At 39.1% G+C, this 23,204-nt stretch overlaps 1 protein-coding gene across 1 annotated transcript in view; it reads right to left on the reverse strand.

Annotated features, from left to right (window-relative positions):
- The window catches only part of CFAP91 (cilia and flagella associated protein 91), a 150,633-nt gene that overhangs the window by 62,241 nt on the left and 65,188 nt on the right, over window positions 1-23,204 (reverse strand). The gene's annotated exons all lie outside the window — the stretch shown is intronic.

Below are 23,204 nucleotides of genomic sequence, written 5' to 3' on the forward strand. Positions count from 1 at the left end.
CTCTTGCGCAACCAAGGCTGTAAGAAAGATCCACATGAAACTGGGTAAGTAGAGAAGGGAAATGATCAAGTCACAACCTCCCAGGGGATTCAGAAGAAGAGGGGGTTAAACACAGGCAGAGATCCTCCCTAGGGAGTGAGCAGTTTGAGTCACATATTGGGCACCACAGTCCTGGGGTTTGACACAGGGATGACAAATCCCCTTGGCTGGTTAGAGGGACAGCAGGAGTAACAGGAGGACTGTGGGAGCCTGTACTCTGCTTGTAAGGAGCATGCGCATGCTCGCTTGCTCACAGAGCAGGGCAAAGAGGGCGGACTGAAAATTGCATGGGTGGCTGGCTGGTTTCCCATGAATGCCTCAGCGTGTGCACCAGCCTGAGCTAAGAGAATGCTCCAGCCCTGCTTAAAAGCTTGGCTGTGAGACACAGAAGTGGTTCAGACATAAAGCAGCATCTGAGCAGGGTGGGGACAGCCATTGCTGGTGCTTACACAGGCAGGGCATCAGGGACAGTCCAGATCTCTGGCCCCAGCCAGACTACCATGATCTGTGCCAAGGCCCGTGCTCCAATCCATGCCAAGTACTCTATACCAGCCCCTCTTGCTGCAGCACTGCTCTCATCTGGGGTAAGGGTGCCAGTGCTGGGAATGGGGAGAGTGCACACTTGGAAGGAATGGAGCCAGCCCAGACCTGACCCTCAGGGCTTCTGCTACATCAACGTGGTATAGGAAACCACCCTCAATAGGGCGGTGATGGTCACTGAGCAGAGGGGAAGCCCTGCGTTACAACAGGCTTTGGCCCTAGCACCTCCATCTCCAGCCCCACCTTCTACCAAGGTGAGAGTTGCCAACGTGTCCTGAGAAAACGTGACTTGTGTTCATGTCAAATCCAGCTCTCCCATCAAAGCCACTGGGTACAGACAGAGTGTATAGGGATGCTCCCCCATAAGATCAAGATCACTATAGGTAACTGTTTCATCTAATTTCATAGAAACAAACAAAAGCAAAATAAGAAGACAGAGGAATTTGTCTCAATTGAAAGAGCAAGACAAAACTCCTGAAAAAAACAACCAATTAAACAGAAATAAACAATTTACCAGGTAAAGAATTCAAAGCATTAGTAATAAGTATGATTTCTGAATTAGGAAAAAAGGATAGATGAATACAGAGAGAATTTTAATAAGGAACTAGAAAATATAAAAAAGGACAGGTCAGAACACTGAAGAAGACAATAGCTGAAATGAAAACACATTAGAAAGAATGAATAGGAGATTGGTGATAAGGAAGAACACATAAATGATCTGGAAGACAGAATAATGGAAATCACCCAATCAGAACAAGAAAAGGAAAACAAAAAATGAGAACATTTTAATGGATCTATGGAACAACATCAAGGATATCAACATTTACATTATAAGGGTCCCAGAAGGAGAAAAGAGAGAGTAGGGGGTCAAAATGTATTTGATGAAATTATGGCTGAAACTTTCCGAACTTGAAGAAAGAAACATATCCAGGTACTATACAGGAAGCACAGAGTGTCCCAAACAAGGTGAACCCAAAGAGACCCACACCAAGACATATCATAATTAAAATAGCACAAGTTAAAAATAAAGCATGGGGCTTCCCTGGTGGCGCAGTGGTTGAGTCCACCTGCAGATGCAGGGGATACAGGTTCGTGCCCTGGTCTAGGAGGATCCTGCATGCCGCAGGGCAACTGGGCCCGTGGGCCATGGCCGCTGGGCCTGCGCGCCTGGAGCCTGTGCTCCGCAACAGGAGAGGCCACAGCAGTGAGAGGCCCACGTGCCGCAAAAAAAAAAAAAAAAAGATAAAGCATGAATTCTAAAAGCAGCAAGAGAAAAACAAAGAGTCATATACAAGGGAACCACCATAAAGCTATCAGCTGATTTTTCTGCAGAAACTTTGCAGGCCAGAGGGCCATGATATATCCAAAGTTTTCAAAGGGAAAAATCTGTAAACTAGCAAGATTATCATTTAGAATTCAAGGAGAGACAAAGAACTCAGACAAGCAAAAACTAAATAAGAGTTCATCAGTACTAAACCTACACTAAAAGAAATGTTAAAGGGTCTTCTCTGAGTTTAAAAAAAAGCCTATGACAAGGAGTAAGAAACTATGGTAAAGGAAAAATCCCACTAGGAAAGGAAAATATATAGTAAAGGCTGAGGATCAAGCACTTAAATAAACGAGTACAAAGGTAAAAGACAAAAACCGTAAAGGCAAATATAACTACACACGTAGTGAAGGTATAAACATGAAGACATAAAATAGGACATCAAAACACAAGATGTGGGGGAAGGGAGCAAAAAAGGTAGATCTTTTACAATGTGTTTGAATTTAAATTACTACCAGTTTAAAAGAAATAGATTTAGTTATAGATCAACATATATGAATCCCATGGTAACCACAAATCAAAAACCTACAGTAGTTACACAAAAATGGAGAAGAAAGGAACATAAGCATACTACTAAAGAAAATCATCAAACTAAAAGAGAAGAAGCAAAAAGAAGAAATGAACAGAGAAAAACTACAAAAACAACCAGAAAACAAGTAATAATAATAAGTACAAACCTATCAATAATTACTTTAAATATCAGTGGACTAAATGGTCCAATCAAAAGACATGGGGTGGGTGACTGGATAAGAAAGACAAGACAAGAAAGCAGGGGTAAAGTGTTTTGTTTGGCTAATTGAAACTTTGGCTCTCATACACCAATGCCCAAGCTCTTGAGCCTAATATTCCTTCCTCAACCAGTAGCCTTGATAAAACTTACAAAACTCTATTTGAAGAGTTTATACTTTATTGCTCCTTTTCTCAAACCAGGGAGAGGGTCCTAAGGTAAAAGGAAATGTCTTGTATGTGGATTGTGTGGAGCTGACTTAGGGATATGTATTTTTGAACTCATCCAACTCTATATGCAACAATGTGTATTTTCTTGTATGTAAATTATACCTCAGTCAAGCTGATTGAAAATATTCAGATAAATGTGTACACACACACACACACACACACACACACACACAGCATGGTATTAAAATATTACCCCTTTAAAAAAAAAAAAGCAGGGGTAGCAATACTCATATCAGATAAAATAGACTTTAAAAAAGCCTATAACAAAAGATAAAGAAGAGCTTTATGTAATGATAAAGGGATCAATAAAGATGAGGATATTACACTCGTTAACATATATGCACCCATTACAGGAACACCTAAATATATAAATCAAATATTAACAGACATAAAGGGAGAAGTTGATAATAATACAATAACAGTAGGGGACTTTAAATCTGACTTATATCAATGGACAGATCATCCAGACAGAATATCAATTAGGCAACACTGGTCTTAAACGATACAATAAACCAGCTGGGCTTAATAGATATCTACAGGACAAAAACAGCAGAATATACTTTGTTTTCAAGTGCACATGGAACATTATCCAGGATGGATCACATGCTAGGCCACAAGTCTCAACAAATTTAAGAAAATAGAAATTGTGTCAAGCATTTTTTTCCTACCACAATTGTATGAAACTAAAAATCAGTTACAGAAAAAAAAAAGGGAAAAGCACAAACACGTGGAGACTAAACAACATGTTACTAAAAAAAACCAATAGGTCAGTGAAGATATCAAAGAGGAAATACCTCAAGACAAATGAAAATGGAAACACAACTTTCCAAAATTGGTGGAATGCAGCAAAAGCAGTCCTAAGAGGAAAGTTTATAGTGATACAGGCCTACCTCAAGAAACAAACAAAAAATCTCAAACAACCTAATGTTGCATTGAAAGTAATCAGAAAAAGAAAACCAAACAAAGCCCAAAGTCAGTAGAAAACACGAAATAATAAAGATCAGAGAGGACATAAATAAAAAAGACCAAATAAATAATAAAAAAGATCAATGAAACCAAGGGCTGGTTTTTGAAAAGATAAACACAGTTGACAAACCTTTAGCCAGGCTCCTCAAGAGGAAAAGAGAGAGGACCTAAATCAACAAAATGAGAAATGAAAGAGGAGAAATAACAACCGATATCACAGAGATACAAAAAATAAGGAAATACTATGAACAGTTATATGACAACAAATTGGACAATCTAGAAGAAATGGACAAACTTCTAGAAACATATAACCTTCTAAGACTGAATCAGGAAGAAATAGACAATCTGAACAGACAGATCACTATTAGTGACATCTGTAAAAAACAAAACAAACAAAAAAACCCTAAACAAAACACGACAAAAACAAACAAAAAACCCTCCCAGCAAATGGAAATCCAGAACAAGACAGCTTCACGAGGGAATTCTACCAACCTAGCCTTAACTTTTCCAAAAAATGGAAGAGGATGGAGCACTCCCAAAATAATTCTATGAGGCCACAATTACCCTGATACCAAAACTAGATAAAGACACTGCAAAAAAAGAAAATAACAGGCCAATATCTTTCATGAATATATATACAAAAATCCTCACAAAATATCTGCAAACCCAATCCAACAATATATAAAAAGGATCATACACCATGATCAAGTGGTATTTATTTGAGGGATGTGAAGATGGTTCGCATCAATTAATATGATACACCAAATTAACAAAAGGAAAGGCAAAAATCATATAATCATCTCAACATAGGCAGAAAAAGCATTTGACAAAATTCAACATCCATTCATGATAAAAATTCTCATCCAAGTGGATATAGAGGGAACATATCTCAACATAATAAAAACCACTTATGAGGGGCTTCCCTGGTGGCGCAGTGGTTGAGGGTCCGCCTGCCGATGCAGGGGGCGCGGGTTCATGCCCCGGTCCGGGAAGATCCCACGTGCCGTGGAGCGGCTGGGCCCGTGAGCCATGGCCGTTGAGCCTGCACATCCGGAGCCCATGTTCCGCAACGGGAGAGGCCACAACAGTGAGAGGCCCGCGTACCGCAAAAAAAAAAAATAATAAAATAAAAAGTAAAAAAAATAAAAACCACTTATGACAGAGCCACAGCTAACATCACACTCAATGGTGAAAAGCTGAAAGCTTTTCCTCCAAAATGAGGAATAAGACAAGAATGCCCACTCTTGCCACGTCTATTTAACATAGAGTTCGAAGTCCTCATCACAGTAATCAGACAACAAAAAACAAAAAGCCACATCCAAATTGGAAGGGAAGAAGTAGAGCTCTCACTATTTGCAAATGACATGATACTATATATAGAAAACCCTAAAATTTCCACAAAAGAAACTATTAGAACCAATAAATTAATTCAGAAAGTTACAGGATATGTGCTTTTCTATATACTAATAATGAACTATCATAAAGAGAAAGCAAGGAAACAAACCCATTTAAAGTCACATCAAAAATAATAAAATACCTAAGGAATAAACTTACCAAGGAGGTCAAAGACCTCTACTCTGAAACTATAAAACATTGATGAAGGAATTTGAAAATGATACAAAGAAATGGAAATATATCCTGTGTTCTTGAATTGGAAGAATTAATATTGTTAACATGTCCATACTACCCAAAGCAATCTACACATTTAATGCAATCCCTGTCAAAATATCCATGACATTTTCAACAGAACCAAAACAAATAACCCTAAAATTTATATGTACCACAAAAGACCCTGAATTACTAAAGCAATCTTAAGAAAAAAGAAAAAAGCTTGAGGTAACATGCTCCCTGGATTTGGACTATACTACAAAGCTCCAGTAATCAAAACAGCATGGTACTGCCATAAAAAGATACATAGATCAACTGAACAGAATAAAGAGCTCAGAAATAAACCCATGCACTTATTTTCAATTATTTTTTGTCAAAGGATGCAAGAATATACAGTGGAGATAAGATAGTCTCTTCAATAAGTGGTGCTGGGAATACTGGACAGCTACATGTAAAAGAATAATATTAGAAACTTTCCTCACACCGTATACAAAAATAAACTCAAATGGATTAAAGACCTACATGTAAGAATGGAGACCATAAAACTCCTAGTAAAGAACATAGGCAGAAAACTCTTGGACATAAATTGTAGCAATATTTTTTATGGATCTGTCTCCTAAGGCAAAAGAAACAAAAGTAAAAATGAACAAATAGGACCTAATTAAACTTGAGCTTTTGCACAGCAAAGGAAACCATCAACAAAATGAAAACACAACCTACTGAATGGAATAAAATATATGCATATAATATGACTGATAAAGGGTTATTATCCACAGTGTACAAACAACTCATACAACTCAGTATCAGAAAAACAAACCCGATTAAAAAATTAAAAACCCGATTAAAATGACCTGATTAAAAAATGGGCAGAAGACTTGAATAGACACTTTTCCAAAGAATACATACAGATGGCCAATAGGCACATGAAAAGATGTTTAAGATAGATAATCATCAGAGAATGCAAATCAAAAGCACAATGAGAGAGTGGCTGTCACACTCACACCTGTCAGAGTGCCTATCATCAAAAAGACCACAAATTATAAATGTTGGTGAGTATGTGGAGAAAGGGGAACCCTTGTATACTGTTGGTAGGAATGTAACTTGGTGCTGCTACTTTGGAAGTCAGTATGGAAGTTCCTCAAAAAAAAAAAAAAAAGAAAAAATGAAACTACCATGTGATCCAGAAATTCTACTCATGGATATATATCCAAAGAAAACAAAAATACTAATTTGAAAAGATACATGTACCTCCATGTTCAAAGGATCATTATTTACATTTGCTAAGACATGGAAGCAACCAAAGTGTCCATCAACAGAAAAATTCATAAAGGAGATGTGGTGTATATATACAATGGAATATTACTCAGCCATAAAAATGAATAAAGTTCTGCCATTTGCAACAACATGGATGGATCTAGAGAGTACTATGCTCAGTGAAGTAAGTCAGACTGAGAAAGACAAAGACTGATGTTATCACTTATATGTAGAATCTAAAAAATTAAACAAACAAATGTATATAACAAAACAGAAACAGATCCACAAATACTGACAACAAACTAGTGGTAACCAGTGGGGAGAGGGGAGCGGAGAGGGGCAAGATAGGGATAGGGGTGAGATTAAGAGATATAAACTACTGTGTATAAAATAGATAAGCAACAAGGATATATTGTATAGCACAGGGAAATATTGCCATTGTTTTGTAACAACTTTACAGTACAATCTATAAAAATCTTGAATCACTGTGTTGTACACTTGAAACTAATAAAATAATGTAAATCAACTGTACTTTAATAAGAAAAAAGATTGTATTGGAGTGGATAGTCTATCTTAACGTAGGCACAAGGTGAGTGATATTTAATATAAAATTAATAATGTGTTAGTTTTATTATTGGTTTATAACTTTGCTTTCAAAGAATTACAGTACCATACCGAATGCCTCTCTCTCTCATAATTTGATATGCGTATCACCCTATTACCACAAGTGACTTTTTACAAAAGTGTAACAGTGTTTCCAAGTCTGTATTATGAATATGACTGTAATACTATATGCTATTAAAATTTTATAATTCATTCATTGGTGTATGGGCTAGGCTATGTGAAGAAATTGTATTGATTACAGTAGGCTACCATTAAGCAATCATATTGCCACTTCTTTGTTATCAATGCATGAATCATTATTCCTGTAAGTAAAAATAAATTTTTTACCTAAGTTTTTCATTTTTAATGTTGGTGTTAGTAGTACATATAACTTCTACTGTATTTTGTATCATATAATGCAATATTGACAATATTGATATAGGTAGGTACTGACTGAGAGGATTCATCTTGTCAACAGATGACATAAACTTATGGTATCAATAAATACAGTACATTACTGTAAATGTATTTCCTCTTCCTTATGATTTTCTTAATCTTTTCTCTTCTCCTTATTGTAAGAATATAGTATATACTACATGTACAAAATACGTGTTGATTGACTGTTTCTGTTACCAGTAAGGGTTCTTGTCAACAGTAGTCTATTAGTAGTTGGATTTAGGGGGAGTCAAAAGTTTTAAACAGGAGTCAAGATGGTGCAGTAGGTGGACACAAGGTTCGTGTCTCCTCACAAGTAGGGCATCTACTAGGCACTGGTGGGGGACCTTGGACACCTAAGGGGATAGGAGGAATCCCCGTGCAACCAGGTAGGATGTGGGAGGGGGAAGAAAAGTGGAGGTGGGATGGGACCGACGACCCTGAGGGGGAGCTGGGGGAGGGGAGAGATTCCCACACTTGGAGTGGCCCACTCATGGCATGGGGATTGGTGGGGATGGAGAAGGACCTTTGGAGGGTTGGGGGATCAGAAGGGAACATGGCTAGTGTCTCTCCCATGCCCTCAGACCCTGGAAAGCCTGCTGGGGTCCTGGGCCTGAGCCCCCCACCCCCAGGGCCCCCTGCAGCTGACTGGGACCTGGATTTGAGCCCTGCCCCCCCAAAGCAAGGTATATTCTGGCGGTGTGGGTCCTGGGCCTAAGGGCCCCCCCCCACACACACTAAGGCCTCTCTGGCTCTTTTTTTTTTTAACTTTTATCTTTTAATTTTTTTAATTTTATTTTTTCATTTAATCTTTATTTTTTTGCTGTGCTGGTTCTGTTTTGCTTTGTTGTTGTGGTTTAATTTTAATTTTTCTAATTTTATTTTCTTTTTTATTCTTTGTTATTTTTCTATTCTTTTTTATTCGTTGCCCTTTTATTTCTTTTGCCATGCCACATGGCTTGTGGGGTCTTGGTTCCCAGGCTGGGGTTGGGCCTGAGCTCCTGTGGAGGGAGTGCTAAGTCCAAACCACTGGACTAACAGAGAACCCCAGGCCCCAGAGACTATTAATAGGTGTGAGTTCTCCCAGAGGTCCTCATCTTGGCACTTAGACCTTAATAGGTGTGAGTTCTCCCAGAGGTCTTCATCTTGGCACTTAGACCTGTCTCCAACCAACTGCCTGCAAACCCCAGTGCTGGACACCTCAGGCCAAACAGCCAGTAAGACAGGAACACAACCCCACCCATTAAAAAAAATGAGATGACAAAAAAATACATTGGAGATGAAGGAGGAAGGTAAAAACCTACAAGACCAAATAAATGAAGAGGAAATAGGCAACTTACCTGAAAAAGAATTAAGAGTAATGACAGTAAAGATGATCCAGAATCTCAGAAATAGAATGGAGGCATAGATCAAGAAAATACAAGAAATGTTTAACAAGGATACAGAAGAACTTAAAAAAAAACAGTGATGAACAACACAATAAATGAAATGAAAAACACAGTAGAAGGAATCAACAACCCAATAACTGAGGCAGAAGACTGAATAAGTGAGCTGGAAGATAGAAATAACTGCCAAGGAGCAGAAAAAAGAAAAAAGATTGAAAAGAAGGGAGGACACTCTCAGAGACCTCTGGGACAATATTAAATGCACAAACATTCAAATTATAGGTGTCCTAGAGGAAGAAGAGAAAGAGAAAGGGTCTGAGAAAATATTTGAAGAGATTATAGTCAAAAACTTCCCTAAAATGAGAAAGGAAATAGCCACACAAGTCCAAGAAGCACAGAGAGTTCCATGCAGGATAAACCCAAGGAGAAACACTCTGAGACACATATTAATCAAACTAACAAAAATTGAATTCAAAGAAAAAATACTAAAAACAGCAAGAGAAAAGCAACAAATAACATACAAGGGAATCCCCAAAAGGTTAAGAGATGATCTTTCAGCAGAAACTCTGCAGGCCAGAAGGGAGTGGTGAGGATATATTTAAAGTGATGAAACAGTAAAACCTACAACCAAGATTACTGTACCCAGCAAGGATCTCATTTAGATTCGACAGAGAAATCAAAAGCTTTACAGAAAAGCAAAAGCTGTGAGAATTCAGCACCACCAAACCAGCTTTACAACAAATGCTAAAGGAACTTCTCTAGGCGGGAAACACAAGAGAAGAGAAAGACCCACAAAAATAAACCCAAAACAATTAAGAAAATGGTAATAGGAACATAACATATCGATAATTACCTTGAATGTAAATGAATTAAATGATCCAACCAAAAGACACAAACAGGCTCAATGGATACAAAAACAAAACCTGTTTGGGACTTCCTTGGTGGTCCAGTGGTTAAGACTCTGTGCTACCAATGCAGGGGGTGTGGGTTTGATCCCTGGTCAGGGAACTAGATCCTCCATGCTGGAGCTAAACATCCTGCATGCCACAGCTAAGACCCGGCACAGCCAAATAAATAATAAAAGAAACAAACAAAAAAACAAGACCTGTTTATATGCTATCTACAAGAGACCCACTTCAGACCTAGGAACACATAAAGACCAAAACTAAGGGAATGGAAAAGATATTCTGTGCAAATGGAAATCAAAAGAAAGCTTGAGTAGCAATACTCATGTCAGATAAAATAGACTTTAAAATAAAGACTGTTACAAGAGACAAGAAGGGCACTACATAATGATCAAGGGATCAAAGAACAAGATGTAACTATTATATTTAGACACCCAATATAGGAGCACCTCCTCAATACATAAGGCAAATGCTAAAAACCATAAAAGGGGAAATCGCCAGTAACATAATAATAGTGGGGGACTTTAACATCCCACTTACACCAATGGGCAGATCATCCAGACACAAAATAAATAAGGAAACACAAGCTTTAAATGACACAAAAGACCAGACAGACTTAATTGATATTGATAGGACATTCCACCCGAAAGACACTTTCTTCTCAAGTGCACACGGAACATTCTCCAGGACAGATCACATCTTTGGTCAGAAATCAAGCCTTGGTAAGGTTAACAAAACTGACATTGTATCAAGCATCTTTTCTGACCACAACACTATGAGATTAGACATCAGTTCATGAAAAAAACTGTAAAAAACACAAACACCTGAAGGCTAAACAATACACTACTAACTACCCAAGAGATCATTGAAGAAATCAAAGAGGAAATCAAAAAATATCTAGAGACAAAAAAAAAAAAAAAGAGACAAAAAACAATGAAAACACGATGATCCAAAACCTATGGGATGCAGCAAAAGCAGTTCTAACAGGGAAGTTTATACCAATTCAATCTCACCTCAAGAAACAAGAAAAATCTCAAATAAACACTCTAACCATACACCTAAAGAAACTAGACAAAGAACAAAAAAACCCGCCGAAGTTAGTATAAGGAAACAAATCATAAAGATCAGAGCAGAAATAAATGAAATCAAAACGAAGAAAACAATAGCAAAGATCAATAAAACTAAAAGTTGGTTCTTTGAGAAGATAAACAAAATTGATAATCCCTTAGCCAGACTCAGCAAGAAAAAAACGGAGAGGGTTAGGACCCACGCAGAAGGGGAGAGGCACCACATGGAAAAGAGGGCCTCTGGAGTGTGGAGTTCCCGAGTTTGGAGCTTCAAGATGGCAGAGGAGTAAGATGTGGAGATCACCTTCCTCCTCAGAAATACATTAAAAATATATATACATGTGGAAAAGCTCATACAGAGCACCTACTGAACACTGGCAGAGGACCTCAGACTTCCCAAAAGCCAGGTGGCTGACAGAGTCTTGCTGCTCCAGCCGGTTTTCAGGCCTGAACCTCTGAGGTGGGAGAGCCAAGTTTAGGACATTGGTCCACCAGAGACCTACCAGGCCCCCCGTAATAGCAAACGGCAAAAGCTCTCTCAGAGATCTCCATCTCAATGCTAAGACCCAGCTCCACTCAACAACCAGCAAGCTACAGTGCTGGACACCCTATGCCAAACAAATAGCAAAACAGGAACACAACCCCACCCAATAGCAGAGAGGCTGCCTAAAATCATAACAAGTTCACAGACACCCCAAAACAGATACTGGATGTGGCCCTGCCCACCAGAAAGACAAGATCCAGCCTCATCCACCAGAACACACACACCAGTCCCCTCCACCAGGAAGCCTCCACAACCCACTGAACCAACCTTACCCACTGGGGGCACACACCAAAAACAACAGGAACTACGAACCTGCAGCTTGCAGAAAGGAGACCCCAAACACAATAAGTTAAATAAGCAAAATGGGAAGACAGAGAAATACACAGCAGAAGGAGCAACGTAAAAACCCACCAGACAAAACAAATGAGGAAATAGGCAGTCTACCTGAAAAAGAATTCAGAGTAATGATAGTAAAGATGATCCAAAATCTTGGAAATAGAATGAAGAAAATACAAGAAACATTTAACAAGTACCTAGAAGAACTAAAGAGCAAACAAACAATGATAGACAACACAATAAATAAAATTTAAAATTCTCTAGAAGGAATGAAGAGCAGAATAACTGAGGCAGAAGAATGGATAAGTGACCTGTAAGATAAAATAGTGGAAGTAACTACTGCAGAGCAGAAGAAGAAATAATGCAAAGAATTGCGGACAGTCTCAGAGACCTCTGGGACAACATTAAACGCACCAACATTTTAATTATAGGGGTCCCAGAAGAAGAAGAGAAATAGAAAGTGACTGACAAAATATTTGAAGAGATTATAGTTGAAAACTTCCCTAATATGGGAAAGGAAATAGTCAATCAAGTCCAGGAAGCACAGAGAGTCCCATACAGGATAAATCCAAGGAGAAACACGCCAAGACACATATTAATCACACTATCAAAAATTAAACACAAAGAAAAAATATTAAAAGCAGCAAGGGAAAAGCAACAAATAACATACCAGGGAATACCCATAAGGTTAAGAGGTGATCTTTCAGCAGAAACTCTGCAAGTTAGAAGGGAGTGGCAGGACATATTTAAAGTGATGAAAGAGGAAAACTTACAACCAAGATTACTCTACCCAGCAAGGATCTCATTTAGATTCGACAGAGAAATTAAAACCTTTACAGACAAGTAAAAGCTAAGAGAATTCAGCACCACCAAACCAGCTTTACACCAAATCCTAAAGGAACTTCTCTAGGCAGTAAACACAAGACAAGGAAAAGACCCACAACAACAAACCCAAAACAATTAAGAAAATGGTAATAGGAACACACACATTGATAACTACATTAAATGCAAATGGTTCTAATCTGCAACCAAAAGATACACACTGACTGAATGGATACAAAAACAAGACCTGTATATATTCTGTCTACAAAAGACCCACTTCAGACCTAGGGACACATACAGACTGAAAGCGAGGGGATGGAAAAAGATATTCCATGCAAATGGAAATCAAAAGAAAGCTGGAGTAGCAATTCTCATATCAGACAAAATAGACTTTAAAATAAAGACTATTACAAGAGACAAAGAAGGACACTACATAATGATCAAGGGATCAATCCAAGAAGAAGGTATAACAATTCTAAGTATTTATGCACTCAACATAGGAGCACCTCAATACTTAAGGCAAATGCTAACAGCCATAAAAGGGGAAATCAACAGTAACACAATCATAGTAGGGGACTTTAACACCCCACTTTCACCAATGGACAGATCATCCCAAATGAAAATAAACAAGGAAACACAAGCTTTAAATGATATATTAAACAAGATGGACTTAATTGATATTTATAGGACATTCCATCCAAAAACACCAGAATACACTATCTTCTCCAGTGCTCATGAAACATTCTCCAGGATAGATCATATCTTTGATCACAAATCAAGGCTTGGTAAATTTAAGAAAATTGAAATCACATCAAGTATCTTTTCTGACCACAATGCTATGAGACTAGATATCAATTACAGGAAACAAATCTGTAAAAACTACAAACACATGGAGGCTAAACAATACACTACTGAATAACCAAGAGATCACTGAAGAAATCAGAGGCAATCAAAACCTACCTAGAAACAAATGACAATGAAAACACGATGACCCAAAATCTATGGGGTGTAGCAAAAGCAGTTCTAAGGGGGAAGTTTATAGCAATACAATCCTACCTGAAGAAACAAGAAACATCTCAAATAAACAACCTAACCTTACACCTAAAGCAATTAGAGAAAGGAAAACAAAAAAACCCCAAAGTTAGCAGAAGGAAAGAAATCATAAAAATCAGATCAGAAATAAATGAAAAAAATGAATATGATAGCAAAGGTCAATAAAACTAAAAGTTGGTTCTTTGAGAAGGTAAACAAAATTGATAAACCACTAGCCAGACTCATCAAGAAAAAAAGGGAGAACATTCAAATCAACAGAAATAGAAATGGAAAAGGAGAAGTAACAACTGACACTGCAGAAATACAAAGCATCATGAGAGATTACTACAAGCAACTGTATGGCAATAAAATGGACAACCTGGAAGAAACAGACAAATTCTTAGAAAAGCACAACTTTCTGAGACTGAACCAGGAAGAAATAGAAAATATAAACAGACAAATCACAAGCACTGAAATTGAAACTGTGATTTAAAATCTTCCAACAAACAAAACCCCAGGACCAGATGGATTCACAGGCAAATTCTACCAAACATTTAGAGAAGAGCTAACACCTATCCTTCTCAAACTCTTCCAAAATATAGCAGAGGGAGGAACACTCCCAAACTCCTTCTATGAGGCCACCATCACCCTGATACCAAATCCAAACAAAGATGTCACAAAAAAAGAAAACTACAGGCCAATATCCCTGATGAACATAGATGCAAAAATACTAGCAAATGGAATCCAGCAGCACATTAAAAGGGATCATACACCATGATCAACTGGGGTTTACCCCGGAATGCAAAGATTCTTCAATATATGCAAAGTAATCAATGTGATAAACCATGTTAACACATTGAAGAAGAAAAATCATATGATCATCTCAATAGATGCAGAAAAAGCTTTCGACAAAATTCAACACCCATTTATGATAAAAACTCTCCTGAAGGTAGGCAGAGAGGGAACTTACCTCAACATAATAAAGGCCACATATGACAAACCCACAGCCAAACTTATCACATAGGTGATTCATTTCGTTGTGCAGCAGAAACTAACACAACATTATAAAGCAACTATACTCCAATTTTTAAAAAAAGTTTTAAACGGGTGTGGTCAGCAGGGTGGTCAGCATCCCCAAGCCCATACGTTTTTCAAGGGCCAACTATAATTGACAATTCTTAACTCTGACAGTTCTTAACTGGGGCATCTCTCGAGTGAAATGCCCTGAATAATACCACATGAAACCATTTTAAAACCAATCATTCATAATAGATTATGTTGGTAAGGATTTAGGAAAACAGGCACTTTCACACATTGCAGAAATTAGTACATCATTTATCTAAGAAAATTTGGCAATATCCGTTAAAATTATAAATGCACATATATTGTGGGTTAGCAATTCCATGTCTAGGAACTTTCTTCTAGGTATTATTATATGTACTAAATTATATGCAAACAAGGTTACCCACTGCAGCGTTGTTCCCTAAAAATTTGGGAACAATATAAATATCCATCAAATGTGGACTGGTTCAATATATTATGGTACATTTATATAATGACATATCATGCAAAAATAGTATGAAATCTTTTTTGGTAATACTGATATGGAATAATCTGTAACATATATTAAGTTAAAAAAGCACAGGTAGAACAGTATATATCATATACCAACATTTGTGTGAAAAAAGTTTTAAAAGATACTTATATGCCTTTACACATATTTGTTTACATATGTTTGTAAATATATACACATGTCCATATATATATTTACACATACACATAATAAAAAGATTTAATTTACATCAACAGAGTAAAAAGACATCCCACAGAATGGGAGAAAATTTTTATAAATCATTTATCTGATAAGGGTCTAGTCTCCAAAATATATAAAGAATTCTTACAACTCAACAATAAAAACATTAGGAGATGGAACCAAGATGGCAGAGTAGAAGGACATGTGCTCACTCCCTCTTGTGAGAACACCAGAATCACAACTAACTGTTGAACAATCATCGAGAGGAAGACACTGGAACTCACCAAAAAGATACCCCACATCCAAAGACAGAGAAGAAGCCACAGTGAGATGGTAGGAGGGGTGCAATCACAATAAAATCAACTCCCATAACTGCTGGGTGGGTGACTCACAAACTGGAGAACACTTATACCACAGAAGTCCACCCACTGGAGTGAAGGTTCTGAGCCCCACGTCAGGCTTCCGAACCTAGGGGTCCAGCAATGGGAGGAGGAATTCCCAGTGAATCAGACACTGAAGGCTAGTGGGATTTGATTGAAGCACTTCAACAGGACTGGAGGAAACAGACACTCCAGTTTTGGAGGGCACACACAAAGTAGTGTGCGCATCGGGACGAGGGGAAGGAGCAGTGACCCCAGGGGAAACTGAACCAGACCTACCTGCTAGTGTTGGAGGGTCTCCTGCGGAGGTGGAGGGGTGGCTGTGGCTCACCGTGGGGACAAGGACACTGGCAGCAGAAGTTCTGGGAAGCCACCCAAGTCCAGGAAGTACTCCTTGGCGTAAGCCCTCCCAGAGTCAGCCATTAGCCCCACCAGAGAGCCCAGGTAGGCTCCAGTGTTGGGCTGCCTCAGGTCAAACAACCAACAGGGAGGGAACCCAGCCCCACCCATCAGCAGTCAAGCAGATTAAAGTTTTACTGAGCTCTGCCCACCAGAGCAACAGCCAGCTCTACCCACCACCAGTCCCTCCCATCAGGAAACTTGCACAAGCCTCTTACATAGCCTCATCCACCAGAGGGCAGACAGCAGAAAGAAGATGAACTATAATCCTGCAGCCTGTGGAACAAAAACCACATTCACAGAAAGACAGACAAAATGAAAAGGCAGAGGGCTATGTACCAGATGAAGGAACAAGATAAAATCCCAGAAAAACAACTAAATGAAGTGGAGATAGGCAACCTTCCAGAAAAAGAATTCAGAATAATGACAGTGAAGATGATCCAGGACCACAGAAAGAGAATGGAGACAAAGATTGAGAAGATGCAAGAAATGTTTAACAAAGACCTAGATGAATTAAACAACAAACGGACAGAGATGAACAATACAATAACTGAAATTAAAACTACACTAGAAGGAATCAATAGCAGAAAACCTGAGGCAGAAGAACGGATAGTGACCTGGAAGACAGAATGGTGGAATTCACTGCTGTGGAACAGAATAAAGACAAAAGAATGAAAAGAAATGAAGACAGCCTAAGAGACCTCTGGGACAACACTAAAGGCAACAACATTCACGTTGTAGGGGTCCCAGAAGGAGAAGAGAGAGAGAAAGGACCAGAGAAAATATTTGAAGAGATTATAGTTGAAAAGTTCCCTAACATGGGAAAGGAAACAGTCACCCAAGTCCAGGAAGTGCAGAGAGTTCCATACAGGATAAACCCAAGGAGAAACATGCTGAGACATATAGTAATCAAATTGGCAAAAATTAAAGACAAAGAAACATTATTGAAAGCAGCAAGGGAAAAACAACAAATAACATACAAGGGAACTCCCATAAGGTTAACAGCTGCTTTCTCAGCAGAAACTCTACAAGCCAGAAGGGAGTGGCATGATATACTTAAAGTGATGAAAGGGAAGAACTGATCTCCATCAGGAAGATGATGGAAGAGTAAGACACGGAGATCACCTTCCTCCCCACAGATACATCAGAAATACATCTACACGTGGAACAACTCCTACAGAACACCTACTGAACGCTGGCAGAAGACCTCAGACCTCCCAAAAGGCAAGAAACTCCCCACGTACCTGGGTAGGGCAAAAGAAAAAAGAATAAACAGAGACAAAAGAATAGGGACGGGACCTGGACCAGTGGGAGGGAGCTGTGGAGGAAAGGTTTCCACACACTAGGAAGCCCCTTTGGGGGCGAGACTGCAGGTGGCGGAGGGGGGAAGCTTCAGAGCCGTGGAGGAAAGCACAGCAACAGGGGTGTGGAGGGCAAAGCAGAAAGATTCCTGCACAGAGGATTGGTGCCAACTGGGACTCACTAGCTTGAGAGGTTTGTCTGCTCTCCCACCGGGGCAGGCGGGGCTGGGAGCTGAGGCTCGGGCTTCAGTGCAGGGAGAGGACTGGCTGCGTGAACACAGCCTGAAGGGGTTAGTGCACCACGGCTAGACGGGAGGGAGTCCAGGGAAAAGTCTGGACCTGCTGAAGAGGCAAGGGACTTTTCCTTCCCTCTTTGTTTCCTGGTGCGTGAGGAGAGGGGATTGAGGAGAGGGGATTAAGAGCGCTGCTTAAAGGAGCTCCAGAGACGGGCGCGAGCTGCGGTTAACAGTGCGGACCCGAGATGGGCATGAGACGCTAAGGCTGCTGCTGCCACCACCAAGAAGCCTGTGTGCTAGCACAGTTCACTATCCACAACCCCCTTCCGGGGAGCCTGTGCAGCCCGCCACTGCCAGGGTCCTGGGATCCAGGGACAACTTCACCGGGAGAATGCACAGTGTGCCTCAGGCTGGTGCAATGTCACGCCAGCCTCTGACGCCGCAGGCTCGCCCCACATTGGGCCCCTCCCTCCCCATGGCCTTAGTGAGCCAGAGCCCCCGAATCAGAGGCTCCTTTAACCCCGTCCAGTCTGAGCGAAGAACAGACGCCCTCCGGCGACCTACATGCAGAGGCGGGGCCAAATCCAAAGCTGCACCCTGGGAGCTGTGCGAACAAAGAAGAGAAAGGGAAATCTCTCCCAGCAGCCTCAGGAGAAGCGGATTAAAGCTCCACAATCAACTTGATGTACCCTGCATCTGTGGATTACATGAATAGACAACGAATCATCCCAAATTGAGGAGGTGGACTTTGAGAGCAAGATTTATGATTTTTTCCCCTTTCCTCTTTTTGTGAGTGTGTATGTGTATGCTTCTGTGTGAGACTGTCTGTATAGCTTTGCTTTCACCATTTGTCCTAGGGTTCTATCTGTCCTTTTTTAAAAAAAATTATTTGTTAATAGCTATTTTTTAATTTTAATTATTTTATTTTATCTTACTTTATTTTCTTTTCTTTTATCTTCTTTCTTTTTTTCCTTCTACTTTTTCTCCCTTTTATTCTGAGCTATGTGGATGAAAGGCGCTTGGTGCTACAGCCAGGAGTCAGTGCTATGCCTCTGAGGTGGGAGAGCCAACTTCAGGACACTGGTCCACAAGAGACCTCCCAGCTCCACTTAATATCAAATGGCAAAAGTCTCCCAGAGATCTCCACCTAACCACCAATACCCAGCTTCACTCAACGACCAGCAAGCTACAGTCCTGGACACCCTATGCCAAACAAATAGCAAGACAGGAACACAACCCCACCCATTAGCAGAGAGGCTGCCTAAAATCATAATAAGTCCACAGACACCCCAAAATACACCACCAGACGTGGACTTGCCCACCAGAAAGACAAGATCCAGCCTCATCCACCAGAACACACACACCAGTCCCTTCCATCAGGAAGCCTCCACAGCCCACTGAACCAACCTTACCCACTGGGGGCACACACCACCAACAACAGGAACTATGAACCTGCAGCTTGCAGAAAGGAGACCCCAAGCACAATAAGTTAAGCAAAATGGGAAGACAGAGAAATACACAGCAGAAGGAGCAACGTAAAAACCCACCAGACAAAACAAATGAGGAAATAGGCAGTCTACCTGAAAAAGAATTCAGAGTAATGATAGTAAAGATGATCCAAAATCTTGGAAATAGAATAGAGAATATGCAAGAAACATTTAACAAGGACCTAGAAGAACTAAACATGAAACAAGCAATCATGAACAACACAATAAATGAAATTAAAAATACTCTAGAAGGGATCAATAGCAGAATAACTGAGGGAGAAGAATGGATAAGTGACCTGGAAGATAAAATAGTGGAAATAACTACTGCAGAGCAGAATAAAGAAAAAAGAACAAAAAGAACTGAGGACAGTCTCAGAGACCTCTGGGACAACATTAAACCCACCAACATTCAAATTATAGGGGTCCCAAAAGAAGAAGAGAAAAAGAAAGGAACTGAGAAAATACTTGAAGAGATTATAGTTGAAAACTTCCCTAATATGGGAAAGGAAATAGTTAATCAAGTCCAGGAAGCACAGAGAGTTCCATACAGGATAAATCCAAGGAGAAACACGCCAAGACACATATTAATCAAACTGTCAAAAATTAAATACAAAGAAAACATATTAAAAGTAGCAAGGGAAAAACAACAAATAACAAACAAGGGAATCCCCATAAGGTTAAGAGGTGATCTTTCAGCAGAAACTCTGCAAGTTAGAAGGGACTGGCAGGACATATATAAAGTGATAAAGGAGAAAAACCGACAACCAAGATAACTCTACCCAGCAAGGATCTCACTCAGTTTTGATGGAGAAATTAAAACCTTTACAGAGAAGTAAAAGCTGAGAGAGTTCAGAACCACCAAACGATCTTTACAACAAATGCTAAAGGATCTTCTCTAGTCAAGAAACACAAGAGAAGGAAAAGACCTACAATAACAAACCCAAAACAATTAAGAAAATGGGAATAGGAACACACACATTGATAATTACCTTAAATGTAAATGGACTAAATGCTCCCACCAAAAGACACAGACTGGCTGAATGGTTACAAAAACAAGACCCATATATATGCTGTCTACAAGAGACCCACTTCAGACCTAGAGACACATACAGACTGATAGTCAGGGGATGGAAAAAGATATTCCATGCAAATGGAAATCAAAAGAAAGCTGGAGTAGCCATTCTCATATCAGACAAAATAGACTTTAAAATAAAGACTATTAGAAGAGACAAAGAAGGACACTACATAATGATCAAGGGATTGATCCAAGAGGAAGATATAACCATTGTAAATATTTATGCACCCAACATAGGAGCACCTCAATACATAAGGCAAATACTAACAGCCATAATAAAAGGGGAAATTGACAGTAACACATTCATAGTAGGGGACTTTAACACCCCACTTTCACCAAAGGACAAATCATCCAAAATGAAAATAAATAAGGAAACACAAGCTTTAAATGATATATTAAACAAGATGGACTTAATTGATATTTATAGGACATTCCATCCAAAAACAACAGAATACACATTTTTCTCCAGTGCTCATGGAGCATTCTCCAGGAGAGATCGAATCTTGGGTCACAAATCAAGCCTTAATTGATTAAGAAAATTGAAATTGTACCAAGTATCTTTTCTGACTACAATGCTATGAGACTAGATATCAATTACAGGAAAAGATCTGTAAAAAATACAAACACATGGAGGCAAAACAATACACTACTTAATAACGAAGTGATCACTGAAGAAATCAAAGAGGAAATCAAAAAATACCTCAAAACAAATGACAAGAGACACAACGACCCAAAACCTATAGGTTGCAGCAAAAGCAGTTCTAAGAGGGAAGTTTATAACAATACAATCCTACCTTAAGAAACAGGAAAAATCTCGAATAAACAACCTAATCTTGCACCTAAAGCAATTAGAGAAAGAAGAACACAAACACCCCAAAGTTAGCAGAAGGAAAGAAATTATAAAGATCAGATGAGAAATAAATGAAAAAGAAATGAAGGGAACGATAGCAAAGACCAATAAAACTAAAAGCTGGTTCTTTAAGAAGATAAAGAAAATTGATAAACCATTAGCCAGACTCATCAAGAGAAAAGGGGAGAAGACTCAAATCAATAGAATTAGAAATGAAAAAGAGAAGTAACAACTGAATTGCAGAAATACAAAAGATCATGAGAGATTACTACAAGCAATTCTATGCCAATGAAATGGTCAACCTGGAAGAAATGGACAAATTCTTAGAAAAGCACCTGCCAAGACTGAATCAGGAAGAAATAGAAAATATGAACAGACCAATCACAAGCACTGAAATTGAAACTCTGATTAAAAACCTTCCAACAAACAAAAGCCCAGGACCAGATGGCTTCACAGGCAAATTCTATCAAACATTTAGAGAAGAGCTAACACCTATCCTTCTCAAACTCTTCCAAAATATAGCAGAGGGAGGAACACTCCCAAACACATTCTAACAGGCCACCATCACCCTGATACCAAAACCAGACAAGGATGTCACAAAGAAAGAAAACTACAGGCCAATATCACTGATGAACACAGATGCAAAAATCCTCAACAAAATACTAGCAAACAGAATCCAACAGCACATTAAGAGGATCATACACCATGATCAAGTGGGGTTTATTCCGGGAATGCAAGGATTCTTCAATATACACAAATCAATCAATGTGATACACCATATTAAAAAGTGAAGGAGAAAAACCATATGGTCATCTCAATAGATGCAGAGAAAGCTTTTGACAAAATTCAACACACATTTATGATAAAAACCCTGCAGAAAGTAGGCATAGAGGGAACATTCCTCAATATAATAAAGGCCATATATGACAAACCCACAGCCAACATCGTCCTCAATGGTAAAAAACTGAAAGCATTTCCACTAAGATCAGGAACAAGACAAGGTTGCCTACTCTCACCACTCTTATTCAACATAGTTTTGGAGGTTTTAGCCACAGCAGAGACAAAAAGGAAATAAAAGGAATCCTAATCGGAAAAGAAGAAGTAAAGCTGTCACTGTTTGCAGATGATATGATACTGTACATAGAGAATCCTAAAAATGCTGCCAGAAAACTACTAGAGCTAATCAATGAATTTGGTAAAGTTGCAGGATACAAAATTAATGCACAGAAATCTCTGGCATTTCTACACACTAATGAAAAATCTGAAAATGAAATCAAGAAAACACTCCCATTTACCATTTCAACAACAAGAATAAACTATCTAGGAATAAACCTACCAAATAGACAAAAGACCTGTATGCAGAAAATTATAAGACACTGATGAAAGAAATTACAGATGATACAAATAGATGGAGAGATATACCATGTTCTTGGATTGGAAGAATCAACATTGTGAAAATGACTCTACTACCCAAAGCAATCTAGAGACTCAATGCAATCCCTATCAAACTACCACTGGCGTTTTTCACAGAAATAGAACCAAAAATTTCACAATTTGTATGGAAACACAAAAGACCCCGAATAGCCAAAGGAACCTTGAGAACGAAAAACGGAGCTGGAGGGATCAGGCTCCCTGACTTCAGACTATACTACAAAGCTACAGTAATCAAGACAGTATGGTACTGGCACAAAAACAGAAATATAGATCAATGGAACAGGATAGAAAGCCCAGAGATAAACCCACGCACATATGGTCACCTTATCTTTGATAAAGGAGGCAGGAATGTACACTGGAGAAAGGACAGCTGCTTCAATAAGTGGTGCTGGGAAAACTGGACGGCTACATGTAAAAGTATGAGATTAGAACACTCCCTAACACCATACACAAAAATAAACTCAAAATG

The sequence above is a fragment of the Phocoena sinus genome, chromosome 4 (assembly GCF_008692025.1).
Source record: "Phocoena sinus isolate mPhoSin1 chromosome 4, mPhoSin1.pri, whole genome shotgun sequence".
In the NCBI taxonomy this organism is placed as follows: Eukaryota; Metazoa; Chordata; class Mammalia; order Artiodactyla; family Phocoenidae; genus Phocoena; species Phocoena sinus.